This window comes from Drosophila bipectinata, chromosome 4, assembly GCF_030179905.1.
Source record: "Drosophila bipectinata strain 14024-0381.07 chromosome 4, DbipHiC1v2, whole genome shotgun sequence".
In the NCBI taxonomy this organism is placed as follows: Eukaryota; Metazoa; Arthropoda; class Insecta; order Diptera; family Drosophilidae; genus Drosophila; species Drosophila bipectinata.
In genome coordinates this window covers 1,926,539-1,946,016 of record NC_091740.1, presented here as the reverse complement: position 1 = coordinate 1,946,016, position 19,478 = coordinate 1,926,539, and positions in this window count along the sequence as shown.

The window sequence follows — 19,478 nt, the reverse complement described above, 5'->3', positions numbered from 1 at the left end:
CGTCACTAACACTTCCCAAACTATATTATGATAGTTTTTTCTTTGCATCCCATATTATAGCCTTTACAGAAACTTGGTTAAAGCCGGAGATCTTTAGCTCCGAAGTTTTTATATCTTTTATACATTACATTACGAAGTCTTTATACATTACATGTAGGGATGTCGGAAATATATCAAAATATCGATATATCGATATATTTTCTCTTAAAAAAATATTATTATCGTGATATTTTTTGGGCAAAAATAGTCGATAATAATATTTTTGAGTTGGTGTTCTCCGATATTTGTTGCGAAAGAAAGGAAATGCAGGTTTACTTGAGTATGCCATTTTGTAGTTGGGAGACAAATCCGTTGGAATTCTGGAACTCACAAATTTCAACGATGCCGATGCTAGCGAAGGTTGCTTTAAGTTTTCTTATCACGCCTGGAAGTTCGTTTCCATCTGAACGGTTGGCTTCTGCCATTAAATGTATTGTCTGTGACTCCCGTAGTCGAATGACAGACCAGCATATAACCGAAAGAGTTTTTTTTAAATCATTGAAGAAAGATTTATTTTGTAATTAAGAGTAATTAAGAGCATTAAATAAGAGAATTAAGTAATTAGAATTATTAAGTACATATTCCATGAATTCCATGAAACTTTTTTTTTTGTATTAAGTTTTTTAAAAAAAAAAATTTGAATACAATGTCCTTAATAATTTTGTTATTTTTTATTTCAAAGAACTTAAATAAAAGTTGCTTGAGAGTGGGTATAAATATTTGTTGTTTTTTCAATTCACTTTTTAAATAAAAAATATGTCTTGTTTGCAGTTCATGGCGGATGAAAACACATATTAAAACCTTTTTTTAAATTTAAAAATAACCTTTTTTCAAATTTAGCTGACTATAAAAAATATCGAAAATACTCGATATATCGATTTTTTTTGGTGATATTTCTGAATATTATCGATTGATATTTTTTTCACAGCAAATATCATCAATACGATATTTTTTCAAAAACCAACAACCCTAATTACATGTTCATATATACCACCTATGTCTGAACCGCCTACATATTGGCAGCATTTGTCCGCTATTCGACACGCCTTTAATCTTATGACGGATCGTGACCAACTTGTAGCGGTGGGCGACTTTAATATCCCAGAATTAAAGTGGTCCAACGTCGATAACTCACCATCTTTGTCACTTCAGGCTTTTCCCCTTTCAACCCCAGAGGATCCTTATCACCCCACGCTGGAGGTCTCTATCGAAACTATTCCTGGTATCGATCAGATGTCTCTACGCGTGGCAAATAAGATTCGCTGTTTCCGTAAAGGCGATTTTCACAAACTTAATACCCATATCGATACATATGACTGGTCCGATAGGAAAATTTTATTGTACTCTAAATACATTTTTTGACTCATGTGTGCCTTGGAAACATCCGTTGGCTTCAAAAAATCCTCCTTGGTATACAAGGTGCCTCACTAACCTAAAAAATAAAAAAAATAAGCTTTTACTTAAATATAAAAAAACCTGCAGTAGTGTTGATTTCTCAAGATACCTACTAGCTCGGTCGAATTTTACTGTGCATAGCGCTGAATGTTATAGGAATTATATTGACCGCTGCCGGATACAATTTACTCAGGATCCAAAGCAGTTTTATAATTTTGTAAACACTAAGCGTAAACACGTATCTTTTTCATCCCTGCTTACGTTTGAAAATTCCTCTGCGACCTCTGATCAGGCCATTGCCGATCTATTCGCAGAATTTTTTCAAACAACTTATTCTCCGTCTAATTTGACAGATCAGCCTTACGCATGTAACATTCAAGCAGCAAATCTTATTTTCTGTCCGTTTTTCTCTGAGAACTACTTATTATCTGGTCTTCTAAGGGTCAAACCCATTTATTCGCCAGGCCCCGATGGAGTAGCAGGCTGTGTGCTAAAGTACTGTGCTAGGGCTCTGTGCAAACCTCTTCTAAGACTTTTCAACTTATCTTTGGAAACCTCTATTTTTCCCCTTAAGTGGAAGGAATCATTTATAATTCCCCTACATAAAAAAGGGAAAAAGTCCGAGGCTGCCAACTACAGAGGCATCTCTAAGTTGTCGGCAATTCCAAAGTTATTTGAAAAATTAATTACCCCTCATTTGCAATACCTTTGCTCTTCGATTATCACTCCTTGTCAGCATGGCTTTATTAAGCGTCGCTCCACCACCACAAACTTATTGGAGTTTGACATCCTTTGTCATAGATGGCTTTCGTAAGGGATATCAAACCGATGTAATTTACTTTTGCTGAGTAAATTGAATATGCTGGGATTTTCTACAGACCTCTTAACGTGGATCTCCAGCTACTTAGATGGAAGGACACAAGGAGTCTTATTTAAAAACACACATTCCCGTCTGGTCCGTGCTACATCTGGCGTCCCTCAAGGAAGTCATCTTGGCCCGCTATTATTCACGCTTTTTATTAATGACTTGCCCCCTGCTTTAACGAACTCTCTAGTTCTTATGTATGCAGATGATGTAAAGCTTTGTCTTCAGTACAAATCCATCTCTGCCCAATGCAGTCTTCAGTCTGACCTTGATAACTTTCAAAAATGGTGTTTAGCTAATGATCTAATACTTAATGGATCAAAATGCAAACATATGTCTTTTTATCGTTCCTGCCCTCTAAAAGCTACTTATTCTATTAATGGGATTGCCTTAGAAAAATTAACCCAGGTTAATGATCTTGGCATCCTATTAGACATCAAACTTAAATTTGCCGACCATATTTCCTTAATGGTCAATAAGGCTAAAGGAGTCCTTGGTTTTATCAAAAGGTGGTCAAAAGAATTTAATGACCCCTATATAACCAAAATTTTATTTATTTCCTTGGTCCGTCCTATACTAGAGTACGGTTCATGTGTCTGAAGTCCCCAATATGGAGTACATAAGAACCGCATAGAATCCGTACAAAAGAACTTTTTAATATTTGCACTTAGAGGTAAACTTACCTAGCTTACCTACCTACCTTATAAACTTACCTAGCTTAACAAATCGTAGGACAATGCTCGGTGTAGTTTTTCTGCATAACCTTATTAACGGGGATGTAGATAGCCAGTATTTACTAACACTCTTAAATTTTAACATTCCTAATAGAAGGACTCGAAACTTTAGTCCTCTGTTCCTTAGCCGTTGTAGTTCGACATATGCACTGCATGACCCTTTTAGGGTATTATGTTCGAACTACAATGGTCTCTACTCTATTACATCTCTTTCCTTTCCCTCTAATTTAAAATATAGAATTTTAAATTTCCTTACTAGCTCCTCTTAGCTTATCAAATTTCAAATAGTTTAATATGTACTAACAAATCGTTTCTCGAGCGCCCCTCGGTCGTCTGGGCCTCTAAGCTTTATGATGAGTACAGGAATGCTAGCTGATGCTCTTATTGATGCACAAGCCATTTCCAAATTCTAAAAGACCGCAAAAAAAAAATAAATAAAAAAAAAAAATAGCTTTGAACTTTTTGTAGCTTGAAGCAGAGCAGAGCAGACAGTTTTCTTTTTTATGGTACGGCTCCGCTCCCACTCTCGGAAAAAGTGACAGCGGTAGCAATAGCAGAGCAATATTTTTATGCATCTCGCTGCTACGGAGTAGTAAATGCAAACCCTGCTTCTATGGGTGAAGCTGACCTGTAACCAAAAAAAAAAAAATTTCTCTTATATGGTATTTAATATCTTACAATGGAACATAAATGGAGTCATCAACAATTACCATAAACTGAAATTATTTATAGCCGAATCTTCTTTTAATTCTATGCCTTTAGGAGACTCACCTGGCACGAAGCTTTACAATTTTCAAGTGCCCAAAGGGCTTTAAAGGGTACTTCCTGATTTACCCCCAAAACACGTGCGCAAAACAAGGAGTAGCTTTACTCATAGAAGAACCTATTCCATGCTTAGAAATCAACATAAACTCAGACCTCCTTTGCAATGGTATCAAGCTCGATCTCCCAAACCCAATTTTAATATTAAACATGTACAATCCTCCGTGGCAAGGTTTTTCTAGAAACGATTTATTCCACGCGCTAAGTCAAATTACTGCGCCATTTTTGCTGCTAGGGTACTTTAACTCCTGGAGCTCTATGTGGGGTTCACCTAACACAAACTCTCGTGGAAAAAAATAGAACAAATCATATCGTCTCACAACCTTGTTGTGCTCAACAGTGGCTCTGGAACTTACCTTTTCCCTCACAATTCTTTGACTCATGTAGATATATTTTTAATTTTCCCCGCAATAGCCCACTGCTGCTGTTGGTCCCTTAGTGACCAATTGCACGGTAGCGACCATTTTCCCATTTTTATCGCTCTAGCCATGCCATTTTGCAGCGATCAAACCCTACCAGTTCACAAAATAGAAAGCCGGCTAAGTCGGTGGGATAAGTTTGGACAAGGGATAAGTTTGGCAAAATCTGTGCCGAACTTGAGGCAAGATGGGCTCCTGGTTGCTTAAACCACCAGGTCGCTTTTCTCTCATTAAGTATCAGAGCTGCTGCCAACACCTCCATTCCTCAAACGAAGCGCATCCCACACAAAGCGAAAATCAAAAACCAAACAAAAACTTGTCCATATCTTCACATCCCAAATGCCCGCATTTAACCTCTTAAACTACAAAAGAGCAAATGCACTCTTTAAGAAGACAATGCTTCTCGTAAAGCGTAAGGCCTTTGAAAACTTAACTTCCCGAATCTCCCCAGCCTCCTCCTGTAACTTCAGTCGGGAATACATGGCTCGTAAAGATTCTTACCTTACCACATCCTACAATCATACTGCCTTATCGCCAAGAGCAAAAACTCTGGATTCTCCTTTTAACATGATAGAATTCAAAACGGCTCTTCACGCACCCGTAGGTAAAACTCCCGGTTCCGATAGAATCTCCTATTCTATGTTAAGACACAACCCTAAAAGCCTTAAACAACGAATCCTGGGCATCCAAAGCTTCATGCTCTTAACAGGCAGTTACCCCCACACTTGGAGATCCACCGTAATTCCCATCCCTAAGCCTAACAAAAAAACATACGAAGTAAATGGGTTACATCCAATATCATTAATTCCATGTCATAGCAAAATAATTGAGAAAATGCTGGCCCTCCGACCTATGTGGTACATCAACCGGCGTATCCTGACAAACGGCAACCAGGTTGCATTTTAAAGCCACCACAGTACCATGGACGCTCTCCTTAATGTCCAACACTTCGTGTTGAATGTCATTTCTTCAAGGAACCACGTCTCCATTCTGGCGACGGATTTCGAAAAGGCCTTCGATCGCGTGGGGCTGCATGCAGTACTCTCGACTCCAGCTTTGGGACATTGGTCCAAGTCTTTACACTCTTGTGAAAGCCTTTATGACGAAGAGGGCCTTCAAAGTCAGAGTGAACGTCAAAACCCCCGGAGCAGGATGCAACATCACCAATATAGTGTGTTCTGACTGAAACAGGAGCATTCTCGATCGTTTGGAAATGTCGACAAAGAATCTTATTCCTATGCAGCTCACTAGCCCTAACCGATCGCTAGTAAAAGATTTTATATCTACTTTTAAGAAAAAACCCGCCTTCTTTCACCTTGGAAACACAAATGTTCTACAGCAGTGGTCAGCACCCCAATACAATGATATGATTTTAACGCATTAGTGTTAGTAACCAATAGTAGAAAGTAGGCTGTGATAATGACGTTTCACACATTTATACCGTGTGTGTGTGGCAGAGCTCGGACAGATCTGACCATTGTTCTACAGTAAACAAACAGCTTCATCACTACACCAAAGGTGACACAACAAAAGAAGTCTTCCAATCACAATTTGCACTTTTGAGTGCATTTCGACGGCTATAAAACAAAACTGTCGTCATCATTCGCTGTTGTAAACAGTGACAACGTAATTTTATCCGGCGGGACCCTTCTGAGCTTTAACTCCATATTTAGTCAATAACGTAGCCGCTCATATCTCTGGCCACCCCAAGGGCTAAAACTGAGAACAATTCGCCTTCCAAATTTCTCAAGAAAAATAAGCAATTGTCTAATATGTTCTCCGTGGTATCCCAAGGGATATCACAGGTCCTAGTCAATGAAACCCCCGTTAAAGTCACCCAAAAGGGTATTCCACAGTCCGGATGATGCTGATGCTGCAGTTGTCGTACCTGAGACACCAAAACCCTTACAGGTGATTCCTCCATCGAAATCCATGAGATTGATATCTCGGCTTTTATTAAAGCCAAAACAAAAGCCAATATAAAGGTGGAGGACATAGCTAAATTTAAATATAATTATGTAGGGCGCACGTCTTCTTTCAAGATTCTTGTGCCTGCGCTGATGATCAAGACGATTTGTTCACCCAGTTTTTGGCCAGAGAACATTTTCGTCTAAGAACATCAGCCTAGTTCCGTGATAAAAAAAGTTTTAAAACCAGTGGGAGAGAAATTTCCCCACATAAGAACCACGGACCAACCTTCCACCTCTTCTTCGTTTACTAACCCAAAAAACAAGTATCGTCACTAACACTTCCCAAACTATATTATGATAGTTTTTTCTTTGCATCCCATATTATAGCCTTTACAAAACTTGGTTAAAGGCGGATCTTTAGGTCCGAAGTTTTTTCAAGTAAGTGCACCACTTTTAGACGGGATCGACCTCAACGAAGTTGAGGGTGGAGTCCTCATTTCGGTAGACTACACTCTTGCTTTCGAAGAGGTGAAATCACAAGAGTTTGGTGACATTGAGTTTATTTGCATTAAAATCATTTTGCCCGAGAAATCTTTATACGTTAAGTACATGTTCCTATACACCGCCCTCGTCTGAACCGCCCACATATTGGCAGCATTTGTCCGCTGTTCAATCCGTTTTTAATCTTATGACTGATCGTGACCAGCTCGTCGCGGTGGTCCAACGTCGATACCTCACCATCTTTGTCACTTATCACTCACCATGACTTCACCGCGGGCATGTTTGACATGTCCCTAGGTCAGATTAACCATGTTAGAAACTCGTTAGGTCGGCTTTTAAACTTATGTTTTGTATCTGATCCTGATGGTACCGCTCTCTCAAGAGCTTTTCCAATTTCCAGGTATCAATCGAAACCATTCCTGGTATTGATCAAATGTCTCCACGCGGGATAAATAAGATTCGCTGTTTCCGTAATGCTGATTTTCACAAACTTAATAGCCTTATCGATACATATGATTGGTCCGATATTCTGGCATGCACCGATCTTAATGTCACCTTAAAAAAATGTTATTGTACTTTTAATACATTTTTTGACTAATGTGTGCCATGTGTGAAATAACCGTACGCTTCATCAAATCCTCCTTGGTTTAAAAGGTGCCTCACTAAGCTGAAAAGTACTAAATATAGGCTCTTATTAAATATAAAAAAAACCTGCAGTAGTATTGATTACTCAAAATATCTACTAGCTAGGTAAAATGTTACCGTGCATAGCTCTGAAGGTTACAGGAATTATATTCGTCGGAATTCGTCGTTACAGGAATATATATTCGGAATTATATCCGCTGCCGGATACAATTTACTCAGGATCCGAAGTAGTTTTATAATTTTGTAAACACAAAGCGTAAACATGTATCTTACCCACCACTGATCAGGCCATTGCCGATCTATTCGCAGATTTTTTTCAAAAAACTTATTCTCCGCCTAAATTGACAGATCAGCCTTACGCATACAAGATTCAATCCGCAAATCTTATTTTCTGTCCGTTTTTCTCCGAGAATAGCTTATTATCTGATTTTCTAAGGGTCAAACCCATCTATTTGCCAGGCTCCGATGGAATACCAGGCTGTGCTAAAATAGTGTGCCAGGGCTCTGTGCAAACCTCTACTAAGACTTTTTAACTTATCTTTGGAAACCTCGATTTTTCCCCTTAAGTGGAAGGAATATTTGATAATTCCCCTTCATAAAAAAGGGAAAAAACCGATGCTGCTAACTTCAGAGGCATCTCTAAATTGTTGGGAATTCCAAAGTTATTTGCAAAATTAATTACTCCCCATCTGGAACATCTTTGCTCTTCGGTCATCTCTCTTTGTCAGCATGGCTTTTAAAAGTGTCGCTCCACCACCACAAATTTACTGGAGTGGACATCCTTTTCATAGATGGCTTTCGTAAGGGATATCAAACTGGTGTAATTTACACAGACTTCATAAAAGCATTTGATTCAGTTAATCACTCACTCTTGTTGAGTGATACTACTCCCTGACTATAGCTATGAGATATAGTCGGCCGATTGTTATGAGACTTGCTAGGTTGGATCAACTGATAGAATCCAAAAATAGGAATCATTTATAATTCCCCTACATAAAAAAGGGAAAAAGTCCGAGGCTGCCAACTACAGAGGCATCTCTAAGTTGTCGGCAATTCCAAAGTTATTTGAAAAATTAATTACCCCTCATTTGCAATACCTTTGCTCTTCGATTATCACTCCTTGTCAGCATGGCTTTATTAAGCGTCGCTCCACCACCACAAACTTATTAGAGTTTGACATCCTTTGTCATAGATGGCTTTCGTAAGGGATATCAAACCGATGTAATTTACTTTTGCTGAGTAAATTGAATATGCTGGGATTTTCTACAGACCTCTTAACGTGGATCTCCAGCTACTTAGATGGAAGGACACAAGGAGTCTTATTTAAAAACACACATTCCCGTCTGGTCCGTGCTACATCTGGCGTCCCTCAAGGAAGTCATCTTGGCCCGCTATTATTCACGCTTTTCATTAATGACTTGCCCCCTGCTTTAACGAACTCTCTAGTTCTTATGTATGCAGATGATGTAAAGCTTTGTCTTCAGTACAAATCCATCTCTGCCCAATGCAGTCTTCAGTCTGACCTTGATAACTTTCAAAAATGGTGTTTAGCTAATGATCTAATACTTAATGGATCAAAATGCAAACATATGTCTTTTTATCGTTCCTGCCCTCTACAAGCTACTTATTCTATTAATGGGATTGCCTTAGAAAAATTAACCCAGGTTAATGATCTTGGCATCCTATTAGACATCAAACTTAAATTTGCCGACCATATTTCCTTAATGGTCAATAAGGCTAAAGGAGTCCTTGGTTTTATCAAAAGGTGGTCAAAAGAATTTAATGACCCCTATATAACCAAAATTTTATTTATTTCCTTGGTCCGTCCTATACTAGAGTACGGTTCATGTGTCTGAAGTCCCCAATATGGAGTACATAAGGACCGCATAGAATCCGTACAAAAGAACTTTTTAATATTTGCACTTAGAGGTAAACTTACCTAGCTTACCTACCTACCTTATAAACTTACCTAGCTTAACAAATCGTAGGACAATGCTCGGTGTAGTTTTTCTGCATAACCTTATTAACGGGGATGTAGATAGCCAGTATTTACTAACACTCTTAAATTTTAACATTCCTAATAAAAGGACTCGAAACTTTAGTCCTCTGTTCCTTAGCCGTTGTAGTTCGACATATGCACTGCATGACCCTTTTAGGGTATTTTGTTCGAACTACAATGGTCTCTACTCTATTACATCTCTTTCCTTTCCCTCTAATTTAAAATATAGAATTTTAAATTTCCTTACTAGCTCCTCTTAGCTTATCAAATTTCAAATAGTTTAATATGTACTAACAAATCGTTTCTCGAGCGCCCCTCGGTCGTCTGGGCCTCTAAGCTTTATGATGAGTACAGGAATGCTAGCTGATGCTCTTATTGATGCACAAGCCATTTCCAAATTCTAAAAGACCGCAAAAAAAAAAAAATAAAAAAAAAAAATAGCTTTGAACTTTTTGTAGCTTGAAGCAGAGCAGAGCAGACAGTTTTCTTTTTTATGGTACGGCTCCGCTCCCACTCTCGGAAAAAGTGACAGCGGTAGCAATAGCAGAGCAATATTTTTATGCATCTCGCTGCTACGGAGTAGTAAATGCAAACCCTGCTTCTATGGGTGAAGCTGACCTGTAACCAAAAAAAAAAAAATTTCTCTTATATGGTATTTAATATCTTACAATGGAACATAAATGGAGTCATCAACAATTACCATAAACTGAAATTATTTATAGCCGAATCTTCTTTTAATTCTATGCCTTTAGGAGACTCACCTGGCACGAAGCTTTACAATTTTCAAGTGCCCAAAGGGCTTTAAAGGGTACTTCCTGATTTACCCCCAAAACACGTGCGCAATACAAGGAGTAGCTTTACTCATAGAAGAACCTATTCCATGCTTAGAAATCAACATAAACTCAGAACTCCTTTGCAATGGTATCAAGCTCGATCTCCCAAACCCAATTTTAATATTAAACATGTACAATCCTCCGTGGCAAGGTTTTTCTAGAAACGATTTATTCCACGCGCTAAGTCAAATTACTGCGCCATTTTTGCTGCTAGGGTACTTTAACTCCTGGAGCTCTATGTGGGGTTCACCTAACACAAACTCTCGTGGAAAAAAATAGAACAAATCATATCGTCTCACAACCTTGTTGTGCTCAACAGTGGCTCTGGAACTTACCTTTTCCCTCACAATTCTTTGACTCATGTAGATATATTTTTAATTTTCCCCGCAATAGCCCACTGCTGCTGTTGATCCCTTAGTGACCAATTGCACGGTAGCGACCATTTTCCCATTTTTATCGCTCTAGCCATGCCATTTTGCCGCGATCAAACCCTACCAGTTCACAAAATAGAAAGCCGGCTAAGTCGGTGGGATAAGTTTGGACAAGGGATAAGTTTGGCAAAATCTGTGCCGAACTTGAGGCAAGATGGGCTCCTGGTTGCTTAAACCACCAGGTCGCTTTTCTCTCATTAAGTATCAGAGCTGCTGCCAACACCTCCATTCCTCAAACGAAGCGCATCCCACACAAAGCGAAAATCAAAAACCAAACAAAAACTTGTCCATATCTTCACATCCCAAATGCCCGCATTTAACCTCTTAAACTACAAAAGAGCAAATGCACTCTTTAAGAAGACAATGCTTCTCGTAAAGCGTAAGGCCTTTGAAAACTTAACTTCCCGAATCTCCCCAGCCTCCTCCTGTAACTTCAGTCGGGAATACATGGCTCGTAAAGATTCTTGCCTTACCACATCCTACAATCATACTGCCTTATCACCAAGAGCAAAAACTCTGGATTCTCCGTTTAACATGATAGAATTCAAAACGGCTCTTCACGCACCCGTAGGTAAAACTCCCGGTTCCGATAGAATCTCCTATTCTATGTTAAGACACAACCCTAAAAGCCTTAAACAACGAATCCTGGGCATCCAAAGCTTCATGCTCTTAACAGGCAGTTACCCCCACACTTGGAGATCCACCGTAATTCCCATCCCTAAGCCTAACAAAAAAACATACGAAATAAATGGGTTACATCCAATATCATTAATTCCATGTCATAGCAAAATAATTGAGAAAATGCTGGCCCTTCGACCTATGTGGTACATCAACCGGCGTATCCTGACAAACGGCAACCAGGTTGCATTTTAAAGCCACCACAGTACCATGGACGCTCTCCTTAATGTCCAACACTTCGTGTTGAATGTCATTTCTTCAAGGAACCACGTCTCCATTCTGGCGACGGATTTCGAAAAGGGCTTCGATCGCGTGGGGCTGCATGCAGTACTCTCGACTCCAGCTTTGGGACATTGGTCCAAGTCTTTACACTCTTGTGAAAGCCTTTATGACGAAGAGGGCCTTCAAAGTCAGAGTGAACGTCAAAACCCCCGGAGCAGGCTGCAACATCACCAATATAGTGTGTTCTGACTGAAACAGGAGCATTCTCGATCGTTTGGAAATGTCGACAAAGAATCTTATTCCTATGCAGCTCACTAGCCCTAACCGATCGCTAGTAAAAGATTTTATATCTACTTTTAAGAAAAAACCCGCCTTCTTTCACCTTGGAAACACAAATGTTCTACAGCAGTGGTCAGCACCCCAATACAATGATATGATTTTAACGCATTAGTGTTAGTAACCAATAGTAGAAAGTAGGCTGTGATAATGACGTTTCACACATTTATACCGTGTGTGTGTGGCAGAGCTCGGACAGATCTGACCATTGTTCTACAGTAAACAAACAGCTTCATCACTACACCAAAGGTGACACAACAAAAGAAGTCTTCCAATCACAATTTGCACTTTTGAGTGCATTTCGACGGCTATAAAACAAAACTGTCGTCATCATTCGCTGTTGTAAACAGTGACAACGTAATTTTATCCGGCGGGACCCTTCTGAGCTTTAACTCCATATTTAGTCAATAACGTAGCCGCTCATATCTCTGGCCACCCCAAGGGCTAGAACTGAGAACAATTCGCCGTCCAAATTTCTCAAGAAAAATAAGCAATTGTCTAATATGTTCTCCGTGGTATCCCAAGGGATATCACAGGTCCTAGTCAATGAAACCCCCGTTAAAGTCACCCAAAAGGGTATTCCACAGTCCGGATGATGCTGATGCTGCAGTTGTCGTACCTGAGACACCAAAACCCTTACAGGTGATTCCTCCATCGAAATCCATGAGATTGATATCTCGGCTTTTATTAAAGCCAAAACAAAAGCCAATATAAAGGTGGAGGACATAGCTAAATTTAAATATAATTATGTAGGGCGCACGTCTCCTTTCAAGATTCTTGTGCCTGCGCTGATGATCAAGACGATTTGTTCACCCAGTTTTTGGCCAGAGAACATTTTCGTCTAAGAACATCAGCCTAGTTCCGTGATAAAAAAAATTTTAAAACCAGTGGGAGAGAAATTTCCCCACATAAGAACCACGGACCAACCTTCCACCTCTTCTTCGTTTACTAACCCAAAAAACAAGTATCGTCACTAACACTTCCCAAACTATATTATGATAGTTTTTTCTTTGCATCCCATATTATAGCCTTTACAAAACTTGGTTAAAGGCGGATCTTTAGGTCCGAAGTTTTTTCAAGTAAGTGCACCACTTTTAGACGGGATCGACCTCAACGAAGTTGAGGGTGGAGTCCTCATTTCGGTAGACTACACTCTTGCTTTCGAAGAGGTGAAATCACAAGAGTTTGGTGACATTGAGTTTATTTGCATTAAAATCATTTTGCCCGAGAAATCTTTATACGTTAAGTACATGTTCCTATACACCGCCCTCGTCTGAACCGCCCACATATTGGCAGCATTTGTCCGCTGTTCAATCCGTTTTTAATCTTATGACTGATCGTGACCAGCTCGTCGCGGTGGTCCAACGTCAATACCTCACCATCTTTGTCACTTATCACTCACCATGACTTCACCGCGGGCATGTTTGACATGTCCCTAGGTCAGATTAACCATGTTAGAAACTCGTTAGGTCGGCTTTTAAACTTATGTTTTGTATCTGATCCTGATGGTACCGCTCTCTCAAGAGCTTTTCCAATTTCCAGGTATCAATCGAAACCATTCCTGGTATTGATCAGATGTCTCCACGCGGGATAAATAAGATTCGCTGTTTCCGTAATGCTGATTTTCACAAACTTAATAGCCTTATCGATACATATGATTGGTCCGATATTCTGGCATGCACCGATATTAAGAAAAAACCCACAAAGCGAAAATCAAAAACCAAACAAAAACTTGTCCATATCTTCACATCCCAAATGCCCGCATTTAACCTCTTAAACTACAAAAGAGCAAATGCACTCTTTAAGAAGACAATGCTTCTCGTAAAGCGTAAGGCCTTTGAAAACTTAACTTCCCGAATCTCCCCAGCCTCCTCCTGTAACTTCAGTCGGGAATACATGGCTCGTAAAGATTCTTACCTTACCACATCCTACAATCATACTGCCTTATCACCAAGAGCAAAAACTCTGGATTCTCCGTTTAACATGATAGAATTCAAAACGGCTCTTCACGCACCCGTAGGTAAAACTCCCGGTTCCGATAGAATCTCCTATTCTATGTTAAGACACAACCCTAAAAGCCTTAAACAACGAATCCTGGGCATCCAAAGCTTCATGCTCTTAACAGGCAGTTACCCCCACACTTGGAGATCCACCGTAATTCCCATCCCTAAGCCTAACAAAAAAACATACGAAATAAATGGGTTACATCCAATATCATTAATTCCATGTCATAGCAAAATAATTGAGAAAATGCTGGCCCTCCGACCTATGTGGTACATCAACCGGCGTATCCTGACAAACGGCAACCAGGTTGCATTTTAAAGCCACCACAGTACCATGGACGCTCTCCTTAATGTCCAACACTTCGTGTTGAATGTCATTTCTTCAAGGAACCACCCTCCATTCTGGCGACGGATTTCGAAAAGGCCTTCGATCGCGTGGGGCTGCATGCAGTACTCTCGACTCCAGCTTTGGGACATTGGTCCAAGTCTTTACACTCTTGTGAAAGCCTTTATGACGAAGAGGGCCTTCAAAGTCAGAGTGAACGTCAAAACCCCCGGAGCAGGCTGCAACATCACCAATATAGTGTGTTCTGACTGAAACAGGAGCATTCTCGATCGTTTGGAAATGTCGACAAAGAATCTTATTCCTATGCAGCTCACTAGCCCTAACCGATCGCTAGTAAAAGATTTTATATCTACTTTTAAGAAAAAACCCGCCTTCTTTCACCTTGGAAACACAAATGTTCTACAGCAGTGGTCAGCACCCCAATACAATGATATGATTTTAACGCATTAGTGTTAGTAACCAATAGTAGAAAGTAGGCTGTGATAATGACGTTTCACACATTTATACCGTGTGTGTGTGGCAGAGCTCGGACAGATCTGACCATTGTTCTACAGTAAACAAACAGCTTCATCACTACACCAAAGGTGACACAACAAAAGAAGTCTTCCAATCACAATTTGCACTTTTGAGTGCATTTCGACGGCTATAAAACAAAACTGTCGTCATCATTCGCTGTTGTAAACAGTGACAACGTAATTTTATCCGGCGGGACCCTTCTGAGCTTTAACTCCATATTTAGTCAATAACGTAGCCGCTCATATCTCTGGCCACCCCAAGGGCTAGAACTGAGAACAATTCGCCGTCCAAATTTCTCAAGAAAAATAAGCAATTGTCTAATATGTTCTCCGTGGTATCCCAAGGGATATCACAGGTCCTAGTCAATGAAACCCCCGTTAAAGTCACCCAAAAGGGTATTCCACAGTCCGGATGATGCTGATGCTGCAGTTGTCGTACCTGAGACACCAAAACCCTTACAGGTGATTCCTCCATCGAAATCCATGAGATTGATATCTCGGCTTTTATTAAAGCCAAAACAAAAGCCAATATAAAGGTGGAGGACATAGCTAAATTTAAATATAATTATGTAGGGCGCACGTCTTCTTTCAAGATTCTTGTGCCTGCGCTGATGATCAAGACGATTTGTTCACCCAGTTTTTGGCCAGAGAACATTTTCGTCTAAGAACATCAGCCTAGTTCCGTGATAAAAAAAGTTTTAAAACCAGTGGGAGAGAAATTTCCCCACATAAGAACCACGGACCAACCTTCCACCTCTTCTTCGTTTACTAACCCAAAAAACAAGTATCGTCACTAACACTTCCCAAACTATATTATGATAGTTTTTTCTTTGCATCCCATATTATAGCCTTTACAAAACTTGGTTAAAGGCGGATCTTTAGGTCCGAAGTTTTTTCAAGTAAGTGCACCACTTTTAGACGGGATCGACCTCAACGAAGTTGAGGGTCGAGTCCTCATTTCGGTAGACTACACTCTTGCTTTCGAAGAGGTGAAATCACAAGAGTTTGGTGACATTGAGTTTATTTGCATTAAAATCATTTTGCCCGAGAAATCTTTATACGTTAAGTACATGTTCCTATACACCGCCCTCGTCTGAACCGCCCACATATTGGCAGCATTTGTCCGCTGTTCAATCCGTTTTTAATCTTATGACTGATCGTGACCAGCTCGTCGCGGTGGTCCAACGTCGATACCTCACCATCTTTGTCACTTATCACTCACCATGACTTCACCGCGGGCATGTTTGACATGTCCCTAGGTCAGATTAACCATGTTAGAAACTCGTTAGGTCGGCTTTTAAACTTATGTTTTGTATCTGATCCTGATGGTACCGCTCTCTCAAGAGCTTTTCCAATTTCCAGGTATCAATCGAAACCATTCCTGGTATTGATCAAATGTCTCCACGCGGGATAAATAAGATTCGCTGTTTCCGTAATGCTGATTTTCACAAACTTAATAGCCTTATCGATACATATGATTGGTCCGATATTCTGGCATGCACCGATCTTAATGTCACCTTAAAAAAATGTTATTGTACTTTTAATACATTTTTTGACTAATGTGTGCCATGTGTGAAATAACCGTACGCTTCATCAAATCCTCCTTGGTTTAAAAGGTGCCTCACTAAGCTTAAAAGTACTAAATATAGGCTCTTATTAAATATAAAAAAAACCTGCAGTAGTATTGATTACTCAAAATATCTACTAGCTAGGTAAAATTTTACCGTGCATAGCTCTGAAGGTTACAGGAATTATATTCGTCGGAATTCGTCGTTACAGGAATATATATTCGGAATTATATCCGCTGCCGGATACAATTTACTCAGGATCCGAAGTAGTTTTATAATTTTGTAAACACAAAGCGTAAACATGTATCTTACCCACCACTGATCAGGCCATTGCCGATCTATTGATTTTTTTCAAAAAAATTATTTTCTGCCTAAATTGACAGATCAGCCTTACGCATACAAGATTCAATCCGCAAATCTTATTTTCTGTCCGTTTTTCTCCGAGAATAGCTTATTATCTGATTTTCTAAGGGTCAAACCCATCTATTTGCCAGGCCCCGATGGAATACCAGGCTGTGCTAAAATAGTGTGCCAGGGCTCTGTGCAAACCTCTACTAAGACTTTTTAACTTATCTTTGGAAACCTCGATTTTTCCCCTTAAGTGGAAGGAATATTTGATAATTCCCCTTCATAAAAAAGGGAAAAAACCGATGCTGCTAACTTCAGAGGCATCTCTAAATTGTTGGGAATTCCAAAGTTATTTGCAAAATTAATTACTCCCCATCTGGAACATCTTTGCTCTTCGGTCATCTCTCTTTGTCAGCATGGCTTTTAAAAGTGTCGCTCCACCACCACAAATTTACTGGAGTGGACATCCTTTTCATAGATGGCTTTCGTAAGGGATATCAAACTGGTGTAATTTACACAGACTTCAGAAAAGCATTTGATTCAGTTAATCACTCACTCTTGTTGAGTGATACTACTCCCTGACTATAGCTATGAGATATAGTCGGCCGATTGTTATGAGACTTGCTAGGTTGGATCAACTGATAGAATCCAAAAATAGAATCCGTACGAAGTTCCAACTTTCTATTTTCAGAAACATGAAAGTTGGGTAATTTCCGTTTTTTCAGTTATATGGCAGCTATAGGACATAGTCGGTTTTTCTATTAAAAACCATTTCTGATCATTCAGTTATATGTCAGCTATAAGATATAGTCGACCGATCTTTATGAAATTTGGTTGATCGGATTAACTGACCAAAAATAGAATGTGGACCAAGTTCCAGTTTTCTATCTTCAAAAACACGAAAGTTGGGTCATTTCCGATCGTTCAGTTATATGGCAGCTATAAAATATAGTCGGCCGACCCTTATGAAATTTGGCGTGTTGTATTATTTTGCAAAAAATAGCATTCGTACTAAACCAGAATTCTCTAGCTTTAAAAACACCAAAGTTATAGCATTTTTGATCAATCAGTTATATGGCAGCTATATGATATTGTTGCCCGATCTGGCTGATTTTAACATATTATTGTAGAATAAAAATATAAATATTTTGTGCCAAGTTTCCAGTCCCTACCTCAACTAGAAGTATTTTTGGCCGCACTCTTCATACAAGGCGGACCACTGTGCGCCGTGGGAAAAATGGAACGTCCTATCGAATTTTATAAGGATTGGCAGAATATATCCCAATATTTAAAAAAAAAATCTTAAGGAATCCATAAAAACATTAGTATGTATTTTTGAGATGATATTCTTAGTTTCCAAAATACCAGTTTCATTCCGTGGCTCCTCCAGCCCCCTCCTCCTCTCTCCACCAAAAAGAGTTGTCCCCTAGTAACCCTTTGATTTTTGTATTCCATTTTAAATTACTTAAATTTAACTAAATAATCGCATGGTGTCTCACAAGGTAGTCAATTAGGACATCTTCTGTTTGTTCTTTTTGTCAACGATTGTGTCGTAAGTATGGCGTGAACTATGCATTGCAGGTCCGCAAATAAAGTTTAAAACCAATAAAGAAGTGAAGAATATTGTGTTCTATTGTGGTAGTGACTTACGGGTTAATATATTGGCGAAGCGGTTAACCAAAAAAAAAACTGCAATAACAAATATTTAAATAAAATAAATGTATTTGCAAGAGAATTTTGTGATATTGCGGTACTTGGTACAAATGAATGGGTCGTTTTTATACCCTTGCAGAGGATATTATAATTTTGGTCAAAAGTTTGAAACGCAGTGAAGGAGACATCTCCGACCCTATAAAGTATATGAATTCTTTATCAGGATTACCTCCTGAGTTGATATAAGCATGTCCGTCTGTCTGTCCGTCTGTCTGTCTGTCTGTTTCTACGCGAACTAGTCTCTCTGTTTTAAAGCTATCGTCTTAAAACTTTGCACAAATTCTTCTTTCCTTTGCACGCAGTATATATGTCGGAACGGCCCGGATCGGCCGACTTTATCCTATAGCTGCCATAAAACTGAACGATCGGAAATGGTTTTTGTTAGAAATACCAACTTTGGTATTGTTGAAGATAGAAGTTTGCGACTAGTTTTAAATTTTTAATTATACAAATTGGGTTATATTATTGTATTCTCATAAGGATAAGCCAACTATATCCGATGTTTGCGATATATATCCGTTTTTAACTGCAAGGGTATATCAACTTCGGCTCCGCCTGAAGTAAGCTTTCCTTTCTTGTTTTTTCCTTTCTTTCTCTCTCTTCTGGTGTTCCACTTTCTTCGGCTTTCTTCTTTCTTTCTTCGGCTCATATTGTGCTTTACCACCGCCAACATACGGTAAATGCTCAAGTTAACGTGGCTCGCTGAACGATGATAAACAAAACAAGAAAGGAAAGCTAACTTCGGGCGAAGCCGAAGTTGATATACCCTTGCAGTTAAAACCGGATATATATCGCAAACATCGGATATAGTTGTCCGATCCTAAGGAGAATAGAGAATAAAAACAAGAAAGGAAAGCTAACTTCGGTCGGAGCCGAAGCTTATATACCCTTGCAGCTAAAACCGGATATATATCGCAAACATCGGATATAGTTGGCCGATCCTTATAAGAATATGATAATATAACCCAATTTATTATAATACAAAACCTAAAAATGTCGCAAACTTCTATCTTCAAAAACACAAAAGTTGGGTCATTTCCGATCGTTCAGTTATATGGCAGCTATAGGATATAGTCGGCCGATGAAATTTCGTAGGTCGGATTAACTGACCAAAAATATAATCTGTACCAAGTTTCAGCTTTCTATCTTCAAAAAC